The sequence below is a fragment of the Corvus moneduloides genome, chromosome 1 (genome assembly GCF_009650955.1).
Source record: "Corvus moneduloides isolate bCorMon1 chromosome 1, bCorMon1.pri, whole genome shotgun sequence".
NCBI lineage: Eukaryota > Metazoa > Chordata > Aves > Passeriformes > Corvidae > Corvus > Corvus moneduloides.
The window spans coordinates 1,678,102-1,687,665 of record NC_045476.1 but is presented as its reverse complement, the minus strand read 5'-3'; the positions used below and the strand labels follow the sequence as shown (position 1 = coordinate 1,687,665).

General features: G+C 45.5%; 1 long non-coding RNA gene across 1 annotated transcript in view; it reads left to right on the top strand.

Moving 5' to 3' along the window:
- The window catches only part of LOC116454420, a 15,461-nt gene extending 7,216 nt beyond the window's left edge, over nucleotides 1–8,245 (top strand). The window contains exons 2-3 of the long non-coding RNA XR_004244100.1: nucleotides 6,255–6,260; nucleotides 8,160–8,245. This is a non-coding gene — a long non-coding RNA (uncharacterized LOC116454420). The remainder of the gene's footprint in view (nucleotides 1–6,254; nucleotides 6,261–8,159) is intronic.
- The last annotated feature ends 1,319 nt before the right edge of the window (nucleotides 8,246–9,564 follow it).

Below are 9,564 nucleotides of genomic sequence, written 5' to 3'. Positions count from 1 at the left end.
CCACTATCCCAGGTTGTTCCAAGCCCCAATGTCCAACCTGGCCTTGGACACTTCCAGGGATGGGACTTCCACAAATTCTCTGGACAAGCTTTTCCAGCGTCTCCCCACCCTCACAGGGAAGGATTTCTCCCGAATTTCTCATTCTCAGCATTTGTTTTCCACAGATATCCTGTGCTAGAACATGGCTTGTTTGTTTTTTCAGCTTCCCACACTGGAATATTTGGCTGGGATGCCATGGATTTCTCTCACCTCTCACAAACATTGAGCCTTGTTCCTGAACTGCCAAAATACTTGGATGCTTCCAGTGGGGAGTGATTGATGTCCATCCCCGTGGCATTCCATGTGTCACACACACCAGCAGGACGTTCCCTGAGTGACACGAGTTCCTTTGGCCTGTCCATGTGCCAGACAAACCGACAGCTGATGCTGGAGCAATATCCACGAGGAATTGCAGATGGATTTTTAATGCACATGGACCCAATTGGATCACCAGGAACAGCAGCTCCCTGGGATAAAATTGCCTGGAGCCGGAGATTCCCAGCAGTCCAGCAGAGCAATAAATAACCTGGAATTACAGCGCTGGGCATCAGAGATTTTGATTGACTAGTGTGATCGGGGAAAGGGTTTTCCTTGGAAAGTTTTGGGTGAGGTTATCCAGATGGTGGAGTGGATGGAGGAGATTTGAGCTTGGGAGATGTTCAGGAATTCTCATGTGGAGGTTTGTACCGGGCTGAGGAAGTTGAGCACTGGGGTTTGTTAAACGTAGCTGGGCTGAGGAGGACAGGAGGTGACCAAGAAGGTCCTGGTGCCTGTTTTGGAGGAGACAACAAGCAGGAAACAAAGAAAAAAATAAAAATTAGGTGAATTTTTGCCTCAATAAACTTCAGCTGAGAGAATGAGAAATACAAAGAGAATCAGTGGCGTAGCCAAAAAAATCACATAAATATCCATTGGTGTTTCACCCCGTCTGTCCTTTTTGGGGAGTTTTTTGCATAGAATGGGTTGGAATGGAAAACTTAAAAATCATCCAGCCATGGACAATGATACCTTCCAATGTCCCAGGTTGCTCCAAGCCCCGTCCAACCTTGCCTTGGACACTTCCAGGGATGGAACAGCCGCAGCTTCTCTGGACAAGCTCTTCCAGGGCCTCCCCACCCTCTGAGTGAAGAATTCCTTCCTAACATCTGATCCACCCCCTCCATCAAGCAGTTTATAACCATTGGCCCTTGTCCTGTCATTATCTGTAGAAAACGTCCGTCTCCCTCCATTTTTCTGTATTGTCAAGGCCTGTTGGGTGATAGGGTGCAAAATAAAACCCTCTTGGCAGAAAAGAGTCCCAAAACAAAGGATGCAGCAGGTGGGAAACAAGTTCTTACTCTCCCAAATATAGGGATGGAATTGGGAGCATTGGCAAAGGCACCTGGCAGAGAAGCACAACAAAAAGTCGTTGTGGGCGTGGTTTAAAATCAGGGTGGCTGCACGTCAAGAGAGCCAAGTCATGGGACTAAAGTTTAGGCAAAACTGGCATCAGGTTTAATCACCTCCCAGCAAATTTCTCGGGTTTCCTGGAGAACTTACGGATTTCCCATCCCTGGAAGTGTCCAAGGCCAGGTTGGATGGGGCTTGGACCAAGCTGGGATGGTGGAAGTTGTCCCTGTCCATGCCAGGGGTAGGACTGGATGATCTTCAAGGTCCTTCCAACCCAACCCAATTATGATTCTGTGATTTTATGAAATTTAGGAAGTTAGAAACAGAAACTCACCTAGAAACAAGACCATGGGGCAATTTTGAAAGACTCAGATTATTCAAACTCACAGCTCTGGGCTTTAAATCCTTTAAACATTTTTTTGGACGGATTCTTCTCTCATCAATTCTGCTTTAAGAAACCCAATCTTACCCACCAAGAAACACAACTGAGACTTCCTGGGGACATTCTTGTCTTGCTTTAAATGCACAGAATGAATCCCACACATGAAAATGTTCTTTTATTGTAGTTTTTTTATCACATTGACAACCAAGCTACCAAAGTGTTACCCAACAGCTCATAAAGGTGAGTTTTCAGCTCCTTTCTGAAAAGTCACAGTAAAACTAAGCAGAGAGCCCAGACATAAAGAGGACTTGTCCCTTTGCCAACATGTTATGGATTATTTTACAAGAGCTTTCAGTCTGGAAGTCCTTAACCTGCCACTTCAGCTATCAACATTCACTATCAGTGATTAAATCCTGACTACTCTGAGACTGGAAACGGTGCCAAAGATAAACCTGGTTCAGTTCAGCCCAGTCCTTCTCTGTTGGCTTGAGGAGCTCCTCCGAGGTCACCACAGAGTCAAAGCCCCCAAGTGTCTCTCAGGAACCACTCAAGACTCAGGCTTCAAGCCCGTGGAGTTTAAAGTTTTACAATCTGGTTCTTTTTTGCCAGAACTGTGACCTTCTTACCACGTGGCTCCTAATAAAACCGGAGCTATTCCATTTCTTCCTTCTTCCCAGGCTTGTACAATGTTCCCCCATTTCAGCTTTGCTGTTTGACAGAAGGTATTTTATCTTTCTGGGGACATCTCCAAAGTGATTTGCTGAAGGAATTTAATCTTCATCTCTCTTCCTGTGGTTGCCAGGCTTTCTCTCCCTTGGTTCCCATGATATTTTGGTCTTCTTGTTTGTTGCGGGTTTTGTTTTATGGACACAATCTCCACATCACCGCAGGAAAATGAAGATGGTTCTACAAATATTCTCCTGTTGTTACCCGGGTTAATAACCTGACACTGATGTTATTTAAAAGCAGACTCAAACCAGCCACACACTTCCCTTCCCTCCCCTCTTTCTTACTAACATATTATCCATGGCTTATTTCATTGGAATTTCTTCTTTTCTGAAGAACAGCTTTTGCTGCCACACTTGGACATTGGGGACGTATTTTTCTATTTATTAACTAACTTTGGACTCCACCAAATCAATTATTCATTAATTGTTCTCAAATCTCTCTGGTTTTTTGACCTCTTTATCCCTTCTTTAAATACCAGTTAAAACCCTAATAATCCATCTCCTGATCTATTAACATCTTCCCATCGCTGAATTAATTCAGGATTTAAACCCCCAGCCTGTTCTAGTTTGATTTCAGGCAGCCACTTTGCTGCAAGATTCGTTTCAGCTGGGTTTTAATCCAAATAAGAGAAGCGGGAATGAGGAGAGAGAATTCCATATGCACAGGATTCCACACACCCTGCAAGCCAGAGAAAAGCAGGAGTTAGGCTGGACTTGAGGCTGAACAGAAGGAGAGCTGCAGGCCAAGTCGATTAACAGAATTAATCTTCAGAGCTGTCAGGTTTCACTTTTATTTTATGATGATTTTATTCCTCACACACACGGCCCTTCATTACTGGGCTGTTTGGGATCCAAGGCAGACGGAATGAGCAGCTTGACCTCGCTCGTAAACCCCACTACTGAGGCAGCTGCACAACCTGAAACCGAGCAGAATTAGCTCCGAACCTCAGCTTTCCCTTCCCTTCCCTTCTCCTGCTCCCTCTCCCTGCCTTGATTAGTTCCCACCTGTTTAGTCTTCATGGAAATGTTGACTTTTATACTTTCCTGTCTGGCAAAGACACATCCCTCTCCCTTTTTTTTTTTTTTTTCCCCCTTTTTTTTCCTTCCCTTCTTTCTCCCTTTCTTTCTGGGAATTGAAAAGCGAACTTCATGGTGTCATTTTAGGGTTCCCAGCAGACAAAACAGGTTTGTGGGCCAAATGAAGTCGTTTCGCTGTGTTTGGAGTAGAAAGGTCCAGTTCATGTGACAGAGACCAAAGAACCCGTTGCAGGAATGCTGTTACTCCTTGATGGCCTTGTGGGCTTTTCCACCCAATTTTCTTTTCCAAAGGAACAATCAGACAAAAACGTAACACGTGAGGCTCACCTCATTCTGGACTGGGGGCTGGAAGGGGCTTTTTGCTTGTTCCCAAGCCCATCTTTTTGCTCTGTAGGTTCTGGAGCCCGTGGCTGGTGCTTGGCTCTGAGTTATCCCTCTCAGGAGAGCAAGTCCTGGCTTTGGCAGGACCGACAGCCTCATTAATTATTCCGGAGCAGACATTTGGCAGTTCCAGGGCTGACCTAAATTGGCTACGTCAGGATTCCTCACCCCTAGGAAAGGTTTATCTTCTGGAACAGCGTGAAGGTCACTGGCGGGACAGAGGCTCTTCCTGTAAAAGTCTGGATGGAGCCTGGGAATGATGAGGAAAACTGGAGCTCTGCTACTCAGTGATGTCATCCTTCTGCTCCTTTCCAGCCAAACATGGTTGGATCCAACCATTAGTTTGGTGGGAGACTCCAAAGGCATCTACTTCTACACGAAGTCAGGGAAAGCCACTCCTTTTCTGTTTCCATAACTCCTACAAGCAGAGCTTTTCAGAGAAGCAGGTTTTGGACCAGATAAGAAAAAAAGGGATGGAGAAAGAGGCGTTTATCCAGGCAGTGTTAAGCATTTCTGTCCTGGATATTTCCGTGCATAGGCATCCATTCCTAGGGTTTCTCCAAGCTGGAGGCAACCTCTCCAGGCAAATAAATTTCAGGAAAGGAGCTGACAGCCCAAGATTATCAGGTTCAACCAGACCCCGTTTCATGTCATGATCCAGGGAAGAAAATTCCTGCACATTTAACAACCGCCGGGTCCTGCGGAACAGGTGGCAGAACTTCACTTTCCCTACTCCATAAAGTGCCCTGGAATCCTCTGGGACAGAAGGTGCCGTGTAAGGAATGATTGTTCCACGGACTTCTTTGCTGTGGTTTGGTTTTCATTGGGTCAGCTTTGAGCCCTCCCCGAGGCTTAAGTGGCAAAGAATTAACCTGGAAAACTTGATGGATTGGGATTTGAGTCCCTTAACTGGTCCCTCTTGGCTTGTTGGCTGCTTTATGAGGAGGATGGGGAGACAGGGAAATGTTCTCCACTCAAATTCCCTCCCATGGAAACGAGGGAGAAGTGGATGATGGGGCCTTGGCACCACCTCCTTTACTCTCATTTATTCCTGTTCTTTTCCACCCAATTGTTCCCTAAAGATTTGGATCTCCAGCAGACAGAAAAGCCAGGATTTTTTTTTCCTTCTATCTCCTGGGAGGGTGGAGGTCAGAACCAGAGAACTTTTATTTTCTTTTCTGTTTCCAGCACTGTATCTAAGAGCTTGACAGGAGAACAAATTAAGCTCCAATTAAATCTGTCCTGTTGATCAGAGTCCAGTCGTGCTCCGCCATGGAATTGCTATGGAAAAAAGGGAGGAACCTGTCGAGCTCTGAAGTGCTACTGTATTCCACATGTGCCAAAGTGCGCTTGGAATACAGAGACACTGAGCTGGTGCTGGAGTAATAAAATTAACAATAATATTAATATTAATTCATTCATATCACAGTGCCATGGACTGGTGTCACTGTAGGGGATTTTTAGCTCTTTCAGTTAAAGATTGCCCGGTTTCCCAGAGGTCAAAATGTTTGGAATATGAAATTTGTCCTTAAAATAGATATTTATGGCATTACGTGGGAATATTTAACTGTCAGCACTATGGTAATGAGCCGTGGTTTATTAATTACAAACAGGGAGTTAATTACTCCAGAGAGATTGTGGATTCCCCATCCCTGGAAGTGTCCAAGGCCAGGTTGGACAGGGTTCGGAGCACCCTGGGATAGGGGAAGTTGTCCCTTCCAAAAAGTACAATTTGAGATTTTTCCCCTGTTCCGCCAGTGAAATTTAAGAAGAAAAATATTAAAATCCATATATCTTTGGGATATAACATTTAAAAATTGATTTCAGGCATCTAGATAATCAATAAAGCTTAAAGAGAAAAAAAAAAGAGAATTATTAAGGTTTTCTCCATGTGATAAGGAACAACGAAAGATAGAAATGAGGAAGGGAGAAGGAGAGCAAGGGGGAAAAAGGAAAAGAAAAAAAATAAGAAGAAATAAAAAAAAAGAAGAATGAGAAGAGAAAAAAGGGAAAGAAAAAGGGGAAAAAAGGGGAAGGGAGAAGGAAAGGGATTTTCCTTTCCTTTCCTCTCCTTTCCTTTCCTTTCCTTTCCTTTCCTTTCCTTTCCTTTCCTTTCCTTTCCTTTCCTTTCCTTTCCTTTCCTTTCCTTTCCTTTCCTTTCCTTTCCTTTCCTTTCCTTTCCTTTCCTGTCCTGTCCTGTCCTGTCCTGTCCTGTCCTTCTAACAGTTCTGCCCATGCCAGATCCAGGAAAGTTTAGCTCACCCTCAGTATTCCCTATGCTCCAGAATTCTGGGAAGATTCAGGTAAATACAAACACCACAATCCATCTAAAATGGATTTATAAACAGCCCCAGCAGAGGTGTTTCCTCAGGAATTCCTTCCCACATTAATTAGGCAAGTTTTGCATTCCAGGCCTCATCAATCCGCTCTTTCCATGCTGTGCTCCATAAGCTCTCCCTCAGCCTTCAGCTGCTTGGAATAAAACACAGCTTTTCCAAGGATATTTTTTGCCTGCACAGCACCAAAGGGAGCAGCAGCAGCTCCCTTCCAATCCTGTATCAGATTCAAACGATATCCAGGGAAGATCTCCCGGCAAAACCATCCCTGGCAGACTCTCCTTGTTTGTTGTTCATAAATCCTAAGATCTCAGGCTTGGACTTTCTCTGTGTGCTCAGGAAGGCTCCTCCAGAACTTCCAGATTTCCTTCTGGCTTCCTCATTATCCTTCTCAGAGGACTCGCAAGGAATCCTGATAAACGTTATCAGTTGGATCATTCCCAGGGGATGAAGAATGGACAGTCCAGCATTCCCGAGCCGAAAGATCCCAGCACAGAGCCAAATCAGGGGTTTGGTTTATTCCCACTCCTGTTTTGGGGTCAGGGATCAGTCCCAGTGTCCAAAAAACACCTGGAAATACAAAGTCATGGTAGTACAGAAAACAGGGAACGGTGAGGAGATAATTGAAGCTGATGGATGGCAGAGTAAAGGGAAAAGGGAAAGAAAGGGAAAAGGGAAAGAAAGGGAAAAGGGAAAGAAAGAAAGAAAAAAGGTGAAAAAGGTCACTTTTTCATGGTATCACTGTGGGAAGCAGGAACGTTTTCCAGCTCCAAACCAGGCAGGCCTTGGTTCCATTTCCTTTTCCTCTCTGCTCTGAAAATCCCAGTGAGGCCTTCCCAGATGGGGCAGGGAATCACTCCCAGGGATTTCCCAGCCTCTGGCAGCTTGGGATCTGCCTTGGAATGGTGGGGCTGGATGAGCCGAGGTGAGAGCTCTGGGACCCAAAGGATGTTCCAGAACATCAACAGCCACTGCTCTGTCTGCTTGGACCTTTGCTTTTCCCTTTCCCTCTTCCCTTTCCCTTTCCCTTTCCCTCTTCCCTTTCCCTTTCCCTTTCCCTTTCCCTCTTCCCTTTCCCTTTCCCTCTTCCCTTTCCCTTTCCCTTTCCCTCTTCCCTTTCCCTTTCCCTCTCCCTCTCCCTTTCCCTCTTCCCTTTCCCCTTCCCTTTCCCTCTTCCCTTTCCCTTTCCCTTTTCCCTTTCCCTCCTCCCTTTTCCTTTTTCCCTTCCCTTCCCTTCCCTTCTCATTAATCAACTGCTTTAGGCTTATCTCAGAACCACTCCTGGTTTTATATCCAGGGACTCAATATCTTAAACTCCATCTATATTTTAGGAATGAAACATCCCTAAAAACTCTTTTGTGGCCTCAAAAACAACGAATCCAGACTGGTTTGCATCCCCCACACCCTCTTTCCTTGTCCTTTGGGATGACCACATCCCCAGTTTAGTTCAGAATGATTCCTGCCTCATTCCAGCTCCTGCCTAGGAATTTATTTTGGAGAAGGATGAGTGGCCTGGGCAGAAGACGAAGGACATTGGCACAATTCCACAGTGTGGGGATGGAGTCCCAGCACCTCTGGAAGTTTCCCGGCTCTATTTATTGTTATTAAGGATGTGACTTCCCAGTCCAGCCAGATCCAAAGATCTATAGGAACGACAAGTTTCTGCTTCACTGGGAAAATCACTTCATTAAAATTCCATTAAAAACTCAGGGAAGGGATAAGGGTCCCTAAAAGCTGGATTTGGGTTCAGTTCTTTAAAAAAAGTGAATTCCTGGGATTTTCTTTGTCTTTTATAAACAGATCCAAGACTGGGTGAGGTTGAACTGGGATCGTATAACGTAATACAGGGTGTGCCATGGAATCAAGGTTGGAAAAGAGCTCTGAGATCACCAAGTCCAACCATCAACCAGCACCACCATGTTCACCACAAACCCCTGTCCCCAAGCGCCACATCTAAAGGGCTTTGGAACACCTCCAGGGATGGCGATTCCAACACTGCCTGACCACCCTTTCCGGGAAGGAATTTTCCCCAATATCCAGGCTAAACCTCACCTGCTGCAACTTGAGGCTCTTCCCTCTGGTCCTGTCCCTTGTTCCTTGGAATTAATGACCCCCACCCCGGCTGCCCCCTCCTGTCAGGGAGTTGTGCAGAGCCACAAGGTCCCCCCTGAGCCTCCTCTTGTCCTGACTGAGCCCCCTCAGTTCCTTCAGGAGTTCTCCAGCCCCTTCCCCAACTCCATTCCCTTCTCTGGACACTCCATGTCCCTTTTTGACACCCTAAAAGTGACCAAACCATTCATGAGGGTTAAAATCTTTCTCCTCCTGCTCCAGTGGCAAATGCTAGGACAAAAAAAGCAGGATTCCCTTGGAAAGACCGTCACATCTTATCAACCAGGACCTGATGCTCCTCATGGAGAGCACAAACACCCAGAAACCCTCCCAGAACTTCCCCTCAGCCAGGAATTGTGAGAGTCCCTCCCCAAGTTTGGGTGTCACAGGTTCCAAAGGAACGTCCCACCCGGGATTACCCGAGAGGGAACATTTTTAGAGCGTTTCCCAACCAGGAGCTGATGTGTTTTATTTCCTTTAGGGAATGTTCTTTCAACCACACAATGGGGACGCTTCCCCCCCTCCCCGAAGGATCAGGGATGGAATTCCTTCCAGTCCTCGCCTATCCCACTCACGGATGACGCAGAGGGTTAAGGGCTCCCCTCCCTGCTCTCAGCCACAAAGAGCAAAGAAAGAAAAGAAGTTGGTTTGTGAAAATGACATCCTGGAGGGAAATGGTTCCCATGGAGCAGGGAAAGGATCGGAGCACAATGGCACCATCCATCTCTTACTTCTTTTCTTCCCCCCAAGATTTTTAAACCTTTGTTCTCTCCTTCTCATGTCTCTCTTCTGGTTTCTCTTTTTTCTCCTGATCTGGAATTCATTTCTTTCTTTTCATTGATAACTTGCTTCCCTCTGGATTCTCTTCCCAGCACAAACTTCTTTTTCCATGTTACCTCCAAGACATTTTCTGCCTCTGGTTCCATTCGTCTTCCTCAATTTTCTTGTCCATTGTGTCTTTCCATGGATTTAAAACCCTTTTTCCTCCTTTTTGGTCAAATACATTTATTTTCCTTCTTCCTCCTCCATTTTAAATGTTCAATCTCTTTTTTTTATTCTCCTCCCTCAGTGAACACAACTCAGAAATACCATCAAAAAACGTCAATGCTGCAGCACTGCTACGGAAATATTCCTTAAAAAAAACACATTCCAGGACAGAAAA